This window comes from Macaca mulatta, chromosome 2, assembly GCF_049350105.2.
Source record: "Macaca mulatta isolate MMU2019108-1 chromosome 2, T2T-MMU8v2.0, whole genome shotgun sequence".
Taxonomy (NCBI): domain Eukaryota; kingdom Metazoa; phylum Chordata; class Mammalia; order Primates; family Cercopithecidae; genus Macaca; species Macaca mulatta.
In genome coordinates this window covers 156,584,557-156,593,440 of record NC_133407.1, presented here as the reverse complement: position 1 = coordinate 156,593,440, position 8,884 = coordinate 156,584,557, and the positions used below count along the sequence as shown (strand labels likewise).

At 52.7% G+C, this 8,884-nt stretch overlaps 1 long non-coding RNA gene across 1 annotated transcript; it reads right to left on the bottom strand.

Annotated features, from left to right (window-relative positions):
- Nucleotides 1-700: 700 nt before the first annotated feature.
- On the bottom strand, nucleotides 701-3,726 carry LOC144339353 (uncharacterized). The gene is made up of 3 exons (XR_013414327.1): nucleotides 3,556-3,726; nucleotides 2,316-2,889; nucleotides 701-1,551 (listed from the first exon to the last, which is right to left on the bottom strand). It is a non-coding gene; the product is annotated as an uncharacterized LOC144339353 (long non-coding RNA).
- Between the last annotated feature and the right edge of the window lie 5,158 nt (nucleotides 3,727-8,884).

Here is an 8,884-nt window from a genome sequence, read left to right as displayed (position 1 = left end):
AATACAAAAATTAGCCAGGTGTGGTGGTGCCCACTCATGGTCCCAGCTACTCAGGAGGCTGAGGTGGGAAGGTCTCTTGAGCCTAGGAGGTTGAGGCTGCAGTTAGCTAAGATTGCACCACTGCACTCCAGCCTGGGTGACAGAGCAAGACCCTGTCTCAAAAAAAAAAAAAAAAAAAAAAAAAAAAAGTTAACAGAAAGAAAAAGGACACTGTTAAGAGAATGAAAAAGCATCCAAGGACTGGGAAAAATACTTGCCAAACATATATCTGACCAAAGGCTGATGTCTAGAATATAAAGTAAACTCCTACAACTCCATAAGAAAAAGGCAAACCTTTACCCAATAAAAATGGACAAAAGAGTTAAAGAGATACATCACCCAAGATGAGATACAGGTGGAAATGAGCCTCCAAAAGGATGCTCAACATCATTAGTGTCCTTAGTCATTAGGGAGATGCAAATTAAAGCCACAGTGAGCTACCACTTCACACCTATTCAATCTGCTAAAATGTAAAACTTCACAGCTGAGTGCAGACGGATGCAGAGCTACTGGAACTCTCACACACTGCTGGTGGGAAGGGAAAGAGTGCTGCCTGGTTGGAAGACAGTTGGGCCATCTCTTATAAAGCTATACATACATTTCCCATACAACCCTGCCAGTCTGTGCGAGGTGAGAGAAATGAACACATATGGCCAAAGACCTGTGCACAAATATTTATAGCAGCTTTATTCATAACAGGTTCACACCAGAAACAACCAAGTGTCCATCGGCTGGTGAATGGATTAAGGGACAGTGGCACATCTGTACAATAAAATAGTACTCAGTAATGAAAAGGAAACAAATATTAATACATGCAGGACTATGGAGGAATCTCAAACATGCTCAGTGACAGACACCAGACTTGAAAGGCCACATCTATTCCACTCACACAAAACTCTGGCAAAAGTAAACCTATGGGAGGGATGTCAGCTCAGTGGCTTCACGGGGTGGGTTTGGGGAGGAGGAAGTGATTTATGGCAAAGGGAGGCTCAAGAGGTTTTTGGGGTGACGGCACTGTCTGTACCTTGCTTGTGGTGGTGGATACGTAACTGTATGCATTTGTCACAACTAAGAAGGGAGAATTCTACTGCCTGAAAGCGTTTCAAAATTAGAGCCAGGCTATGGGTTTGTTGAATTATTACAGGCAAACAAAGCATACAGAAACAAGAATGTTGGACAATAAAATGAGTACATTATGGTTTTGGTTTTAGCTTGATTAAAAAAAAAAAAAAAGTGGGCCAGGCAAGGTAGCTCATGCCTGTAATTCCAGCACTTTGGGAAGCCAAGGCAGGCAGATCACCCGAGGTCAGGAGTTCAAGACCAGCCTGACCAACATAGCAAAACACTGTCTTTACTAAATATACAAAATTACAGGTGTGGTGGCATATGCCTATAATCCCAGGTACTCGGGAGGCTGAGGCAGGTGAATCACTTGAATCTGGGAGGCAGAGGTTGCAGTGAGCTGAGATCATGTCATTGCACTCTAGTCTGGGTGACAAAGCAAGACTCTGCCTAAAAAATAAAAGAAATAAAATAAATAAAAAACTGAGAAAGGTTGGGGTGGCAGCATCACGCTAAGTGAAAGGAGTGAGATACAAAAGCCACACACTGTATGACCCCATTCACACGAAGTTCCGGAAAAGGTAGAACCGTGGGAAACCCTGGGAACAGGAATCAGATCGGGGTGGCCTGGGGCCTCGGGCAGTAGACAGGTCTGACCACTGAGGGACACCAGGGCAGCATGGGGGTGGTGCCCCAGTCTAGGTCTCGGTGGTGGTGGTCACGTGGCTGTGTGCATTTGTCAAAACTCACTGAACGACATACTTCAAAGGGGTAAATTCTACTGTATGTAAATTATATCTCCAATTATGTAAATTATACACAGCTGACTGTTTCAAAAAGCAAGCTGAGTGAAAGGAAATTATTAGATAAATAATCATACAGGTGGTGTGCAGATATGACAAAAATTGTGGAGGTGGTAGAAGAATGAACACATTTTGGGAAACACTTAGTCCCAATTATCTCTCTCTAAAAAAACGAAAAAAGTAACTTAAGAAGGTGAATGGGTGTGCCTATTTTCTCCCATCTGATCTGCATAATTTAGCATTTTGGTGGTTTGTCCTGGAATAGTTTAATTGAAGCATCAATGAGAAAACTCTCTAAAGATGAAAGGCAGTTTCTCAGGTTAATGCTTCGGGATCACCCCCACCCCTTGTCCAGCTGGGCCCTGCCATTGTCATCCCTGTTATCAAGGCTGGCAGGAGACCAAAACTCACACCAGTGGAACAATGAAGGAGCATTTCACTCAGGACTGTTTACAAAGAGCCATCAGGGCTCAAGGAAATGGTGACGGTGAAGCACTTGGGGCCAGCGACAGCAGGAAGCCCTTGCCATGCCAAGACCTGCAGGGTGAGAAAAGAAAGCACATCCCGGAACCCAGAGAAAGAACCCGTATGGGAGCGGGGCACCCAAGAAGAGCCGTGGCCTCTGCAGAGTAACTCAGAGAGCCTATGCCCTGTAGGGAAGGGCACGGGGATAATCCCCCCAACCTCACTCTCCCCCTGCCCTTAGGGTTCTGGCTGGTGTCTCCAAAGATGCCTGGAAGCCAGAAGCCCAGAGTCTACAGGGGTCATCCTTGCCAAAGACAGGCTTCCAGCGCCCCGAGAAGAGGAAGAAAGCGATGGGCCTGCAGGGGCATGTGGAGGGGCCTGGCACACACCCTGGGAGGCTGCATTAAATGCTCAGTGTGGTGAGGCCAGCAGAGGAGCAGACTGCCATTTGAAAGACGGCCGGTTACTCACAGATCCTGAGGAACAGCGGGGGGGTGCACCACGTAGAGAAGCAGCGGGTCTGCAGGAGGCAGAGGAAGAGGGGGTCGTGCGCAGGAGCCTCCATTACAGAATACACAAGAAGAAACAGCGAGTTAGGTAAGCAGGTATAGGGTTAATTCATTTGAATAATTTTGGGGCTCTGGGGCACAGGACTGTCCCTGGGTGTCTGATCCTGGCCCTGGGGGTATAGGGCAGGACGACAGTGGTCCGGAGTGTGAGAGGTGCTGGCTGGGTGTGAGCTCTGGACTGGCTGGTTTGTACATAAAAGGCATGCTGGCAGGGGAACATCTCCTGTTTCTAGGAACTGGAAGGGGTGGTCCCTCCAAGATCAGCAAAGCCCCAGAATACCAAAACATCAGAATATAAAAACTAAAAAGCACCTCTCTAAAACTCAGGCTCCTGCCTAGTACTGGGAGGCCCATGGGGAGGGAAGGCCAGTTGCCAAAAGAAGTCTTTAAAGGCATCAGTCAGTCGTAATTCGATTATCAGGCACTGGGGCACGGGTCCAGGCTGCTAGAGAGCCCCAGGAGGTGCTCAGCCCCTTTCTCTCCACCTTTCCAAGGCCTCCCCACCAGCCGAGGCCCACCGCACCTCTTCACTGCCGCCCTCCTGACACTGGGGCCCACACTGTCCTCCCACCACCTCCCGCTGCAGGTGCAGCCTCCATAGAGAGTTTAACTCCTACCTGTGTCCTTCTCCCAGTCCCGTTGCCAATACTGGTTCCCTCTCACCCAATGGTGGAGGCTGCAGACCCACATTTCCTGCAGGTTGTGAGAAAGACAGCTCAGACGCCCTGGGCAGCATCAGCTGGCACTTGGAGCTGCCGGAACAGGGTTTGACAAGAGGGGAGAAGCTTCCACCTTGAGAAGAGACTACACGGAGCCACATGCAGGCTCCAGGACAGAGCAGTGGCACTGTCCCTACCACCCAGCCCCACCCTCACCAGGCATCTCTTAGAAAGAGGTAGGATAACTAATGGGAACAGATGCGGTCAAAGCAACCGGAGAGAGAGGGACAGAGGATAGGCTTCAGGCTGCCTTGGGAGGGGACGAGGGGCAGGTGGCTGAAAGGAGAAGCCCTTCCCTCCTGGGGGTTCTTGTTGGGCAGAGCTGGCTCCCTGCAGTCCGGTCCTGCAGAAGCAATGGCTGGCTGGGGCTGGAAGTCCCAGGATGGTAACAGTCTTGTTCTTCAACTCAGTTCCGCACAGGTAGCTGGGAGTGGGGAAGAGAATGTAGGCACTCAGCCCTCTCCTGAGCCCCCTGGCCTCCCTGCAAGGAGCCTTCACCCCACTCCAGGTCCTTCCTAATCTGCCCAGGTGGGCTTCACACCCAGCTCCACACCTGTCTACAGTCCGTGCACGCCCCCCTCCAAACCCAGCTTCGCACAATGCACCCAGTAGACGCCCACACACCCCACCAGACCCTGCTCAGACCTCATCTGGTGGTACCCTCCGGCTCTGCCTTCCATTAACAGGGTGGTGGGAGCAGAGGGGCATCTGCTTCTTTGATCCCCTGACTTCCTGTATTTCCCCAAATCATTGCACTTTCATTTCTGTATTATAGTTGCTGAATTCCTCAATTTCCTCATCTGTAAAATGGGAACAATAATAGTACCTATCTCAAAGATTTACTGTGCAGGTTAAATGAATAAGGGCGCATAGACAGTTTAGAAAAAGACACAAGAAAACAAGTCCATTAATAATTACTACTCATTATATAGCTAATAAGTAATCATTATTATTGAACAAACCCACATCCTACTCACAGACAACTCTGGTGTACAAGTGAGTAAATGCTGGTGAAACAACCGGGGCCATTCCAGAAGCAGATGGTTCAAGTCCAGTCCAAGTTCACAGGGTTCTCTAACTTGGACAGCAGAGGCTGGTGTGTGTCCGGCCAGGCCAGTGTGGCACCGTGCTGGGTGCTGTGCAGGGATCATCTCTGTTAATCCCCATGATGACCAAATTGGGGCTGGGCAGAGGAGAGCAAGGATGCTTTTGCAAAGCTGCCTGGGGAAACTGGAATGTGTACCTGGTCTGAGAATGGCCAGAGCCTGGCCTCTTCTGCCCACCTCTTGTCCCCAGCCCCTGGCCCCCACCTCCAGCTAAAAGGCCAGCAAGAGGTACAATGCACCTCCCACTTCCACGTGTGGCCACAAAACCTCATCTCGTGTCCGGCTGTGATGCTCCAGGCTTAGCAGGGGTCTGAAATCGCGCTCAGAGCTGAGCAGGGAGAGCCGACTGCAGGCGATGCCAGCCCCAGGTGCCAGGCAAAGTGGTTTCCAGGCCCTCTAATCACCCCACTCCCAGAATCTGGCCATTAACTCCCTCCAGGCACAGGAGGGGGAACTGCCACTCTCCCTGCCTGGCTTTTAGTCCAACACAATTAGGAGCCATTATTTCTGTCGTGTTGATTCTTGAAAAATCATTTTAAATTGTCGCCCTTTTTCATGCTTTGGAAAAGGAAAGCGCCAAAGAAGATGAAAACAGAAAAGCGTACCCACACCCCCCGCCTGGCTCCCGGTCCCCCCCTTAATCCCCCCATTTCTCCTGACCTGTTCCCTTGGCAACCGTCAACTCGCTGCTGCAATATTCAAAGGGAATCTCACAACTGCACATCAAATAGGACGCAGGGGGTATTTTCAGTTGCCTGAGACCCAGTGGACAGACAGACAGACACATACCCCCTCAGGGAAGACAGAGACACAGAGAGGCAGAGATGGGCAGAGAGAGACACAGAGAGAGAAAAGCAAAAAGACCTGGCACAAAGAGACAAAGACCCCCAGGGAGATAGCGACGTGGGGACCCAGAGATGCCGGAGTGGATGGGCAGAATGAGACAGAGAGCAAGAAAGAGATGGACATGCAGAGTGACAGACAGACAGACACTGATGCGGGAAGAGACCAACCCAGAGAGACAGAAAAGACAGACACACAGTGCAATGGAGAGGAGACAGATGGGGCTGGGCAGGGGGAGTGGATGGAGGGGAAGAGGGGCACAGGCAGGAGGGGACAGACTGAGGGTGGCAGAGAGGAGACAGGAGAAGGCAGCAGGAGCCCCAGTGCCTGGCCTGGGCACCACGGCCTCTGAGGGCCCCTCCAAGCCAAGCTGCCTCTCCTCCTCCCCTTTCCCTGCCCCAGGCAGGCTTCTCCCCTAACCAGACACCTCACCCTCGCCAAAGCACCCTGCTGTTTCCCGCATACACTCTGCCTCTCTTGCCTTTGCCACGCTCCTCCACAGCTAGCCTGGGATGAGGTCGTTGTGAGGATGTCCCTCTGGATGGCCACCCTGCTCATTCCCAGACCCCTTACTCCTTCCTAAAAGTGAGAATGACATTGCTAAAGATGCCAATGGTGTAATTCCAGCCACCCTAGCAGACAATAGGGAACAGAGGCTCCCCTCAAAGCACATGGAGGAGGATCAGGAGGGTCCTGGGTTCCAGCTTAGGGCTAAGGATCGGGGCCAGGGCATGGGAACCTGTAGCTGCCCCACACTCAGTGGCAGCCACGCGGAGGGTGGAGGGAGGGGCCTGGCAGGCAGGTTGGCCCTGTGGCCTCCTCTCAAGCCCTTGCATCTGTGCCTGAGCCTCTACCCCACCCAGGCCCAAAACTCCTTGGCTCTCAGCATCTGGCATGATTCTGACCTCAGGAGGCTGTTAGGCTGGAGGCTGGGAAAATGGACCAGAGGAGTAAAAAGGCTGAGGTTAGAAGTCAGGGGTCAGAGGGCATGGGCAAAGCTCAGGTTCCCCTCAGAGGCAGCATAGCAGGCAAACCTAGATTGCAGCACCCGCTTTGCCACTGACCACCATGGAGTCACGTAGCCACTCTGGGACTCAGCTTTCCCACATATAAAGTGGGTAAATAGGCCCTGCCCAGAGCAATTGCTGGAGTGAGGCTCTGAGAGTGCATGTGTGCAGTGAGCCAGGAGCGAGGCTCTGAGAGTGTGTGTGTGCAGTGAGCCAGGGTCTGACAGTGCATGTATGTGTGCAGGCAGTGATAGCTCTAAGGACAAACAGTGAGCATGATGACAATGAGAACGATAATCATAACTTTTTGGCAGAGGGAGAGCTGGATGCCTGGCCAGGGTCAGAACCTCAAAGCCTTGGGGCCAGCAACAGAAGCAATGTGAGACTCCATGGAGGTGGGACTGCAGAGCCCAGACCCACCCCCCAACCTGGACTCAGGTGCGTTGGGGACCCAGGGGGGCAAACTCTGCCAAGTTTTCAAAAGGAGCTGGAAATAAGAATTTTTAATGCCGAACATTTGAGTTTTAAATATTGGTAACCAATTCCTTTTTCAAAGCACGTTGCAGGCCAAATAAAATATCCAGGGCTAGATGGGCTGTGTCAGCCAGTTTGTACCTTCACCTCCTCTCACAGTGAACCATCGGCTCAGGGCTTGATCCATTGGCAGGAGGCACCCTTGCCAGGGCTGCTGGGGCCCAGCAGCTCAAAGAGGCTGTGCAGGAACAGCTTAGTCCAAAACTGTCTGTCCCTCAGGAGCAGGTGCTGCACACCGGGCCCCATTCCCCAGGCACCATGGCTCCTGGAGGATCCTGGACCTCAGCCGGGCTGTGGGAGACCCTCAGTTCTGCTGCAGCTCCTTCCCCACCACACCTGTCCATGGTGCTGCCCCTGCTGCCCAGCACCTTGGACACACAGAGGCGCAGAGAGAGGGCCAGCGCTCGTGGCTCAGAACCAGGCACTGTGTAGGTGGGGAGGGTGGTCAAACACCACCGTTTGCAAATGATCCTGGGCAGGTGCTGGGGATTGTGACTGCCACCCTGAGGAGCTCAATTAAAATGCAGCTTCCTGGAGCCCAGCCCTGCCGAGTCTGATTCCTTGGGGCCTGGGAGTGTGCATTTTAAGAAGCATCCCGAGGGACTCTGATAGGTGTGCTACAGACCCGCTGAAAAGACAGGGAGGAGTGGAATCTGGTGTCCTGCCCCTCTCGCCCAGCCCCTAGACCTCCCAGGACCTGCTGTGTCCCCAGCTAGCGCCCAGGCTCCTGCTATGGCTGCCTCCATGCCAATGAATCTAAGGGGAGCACAGACTCCCCCTCATTGCGTGGTGACTCCCAGAAGGAAGCTGTGGAGCATCTCCACCCACAGGTCCTTCTGGCTAGTGCATGCCCCACCTGGCACTTAAGAACCAGGCCTGCAGCAAGCAGTGGGGGCTTCTCCTACCCAACCCTTGAGACCAATTTGGAGGTGTTTGTCTCAGGCTCTGGTCTTCAGCTGTGGTTCTGTCCTCTTGGTCTGCAAGGGTGAGTCTCCAGTCTGGCTGTGCATCCCAGGTCCCTAGAGGCTTTGGAAAACTAGGGCTCCCTGGTTTCTGCATGAGAGAGAACCAGCTGGCTCCAGTGCCCAGCTCCAGGAACACACCCTCCAGAACTGTCCCGGTACATGAGACGGCAGAGTCCTCAGGGGGCTCTGCACATGCCCTGTGCCCCCACCCTGGCCCCAACCTCAACATGGCCAGTCACAGAACCCAGCCCCCCAGCAGCATTTCTGGGGCACACCCAGGCCAGGACAATCAGAGTCCTCCCAGGGATTTTTCCTGCAGGAACCCTGTGGAGAGAGGGGTCACTCCTCTGGGATGGGAGCTGCTCCTCAGTGCACCCAGAACTGGAGAAGCAGAGAAGAGGGCAGCCCCAAAGGCAACAGGATTCTTGGCCAGCCACCAGGGTGCCCCAGCCTCCTCGCAGTTCCAAGAGAAGCCCCTGTGCCCTCACAATCAATTCCCTTCTTGCCTAAGTTATTTGGCGTTATGTCACTTGCAACCAAATATATCACCCCAAACCTACTGACTCAGAAGTTTTGTATTTTTAACAAGTTCCCCAGGTGATTCTCAGCCGAACTGCGCTTGAGAAGCACTGATGTACAGCACTGCCAATTAGGCTGCTGGTGTTCTCGGGACTCGGGCCGTCTTCACGCTGGAACCTGTCAGTTCCGATTCATACCAGCTCTCCCCCTACTCCCAGCATCTGCACATCAAACCCCATGATATAATCCCTGC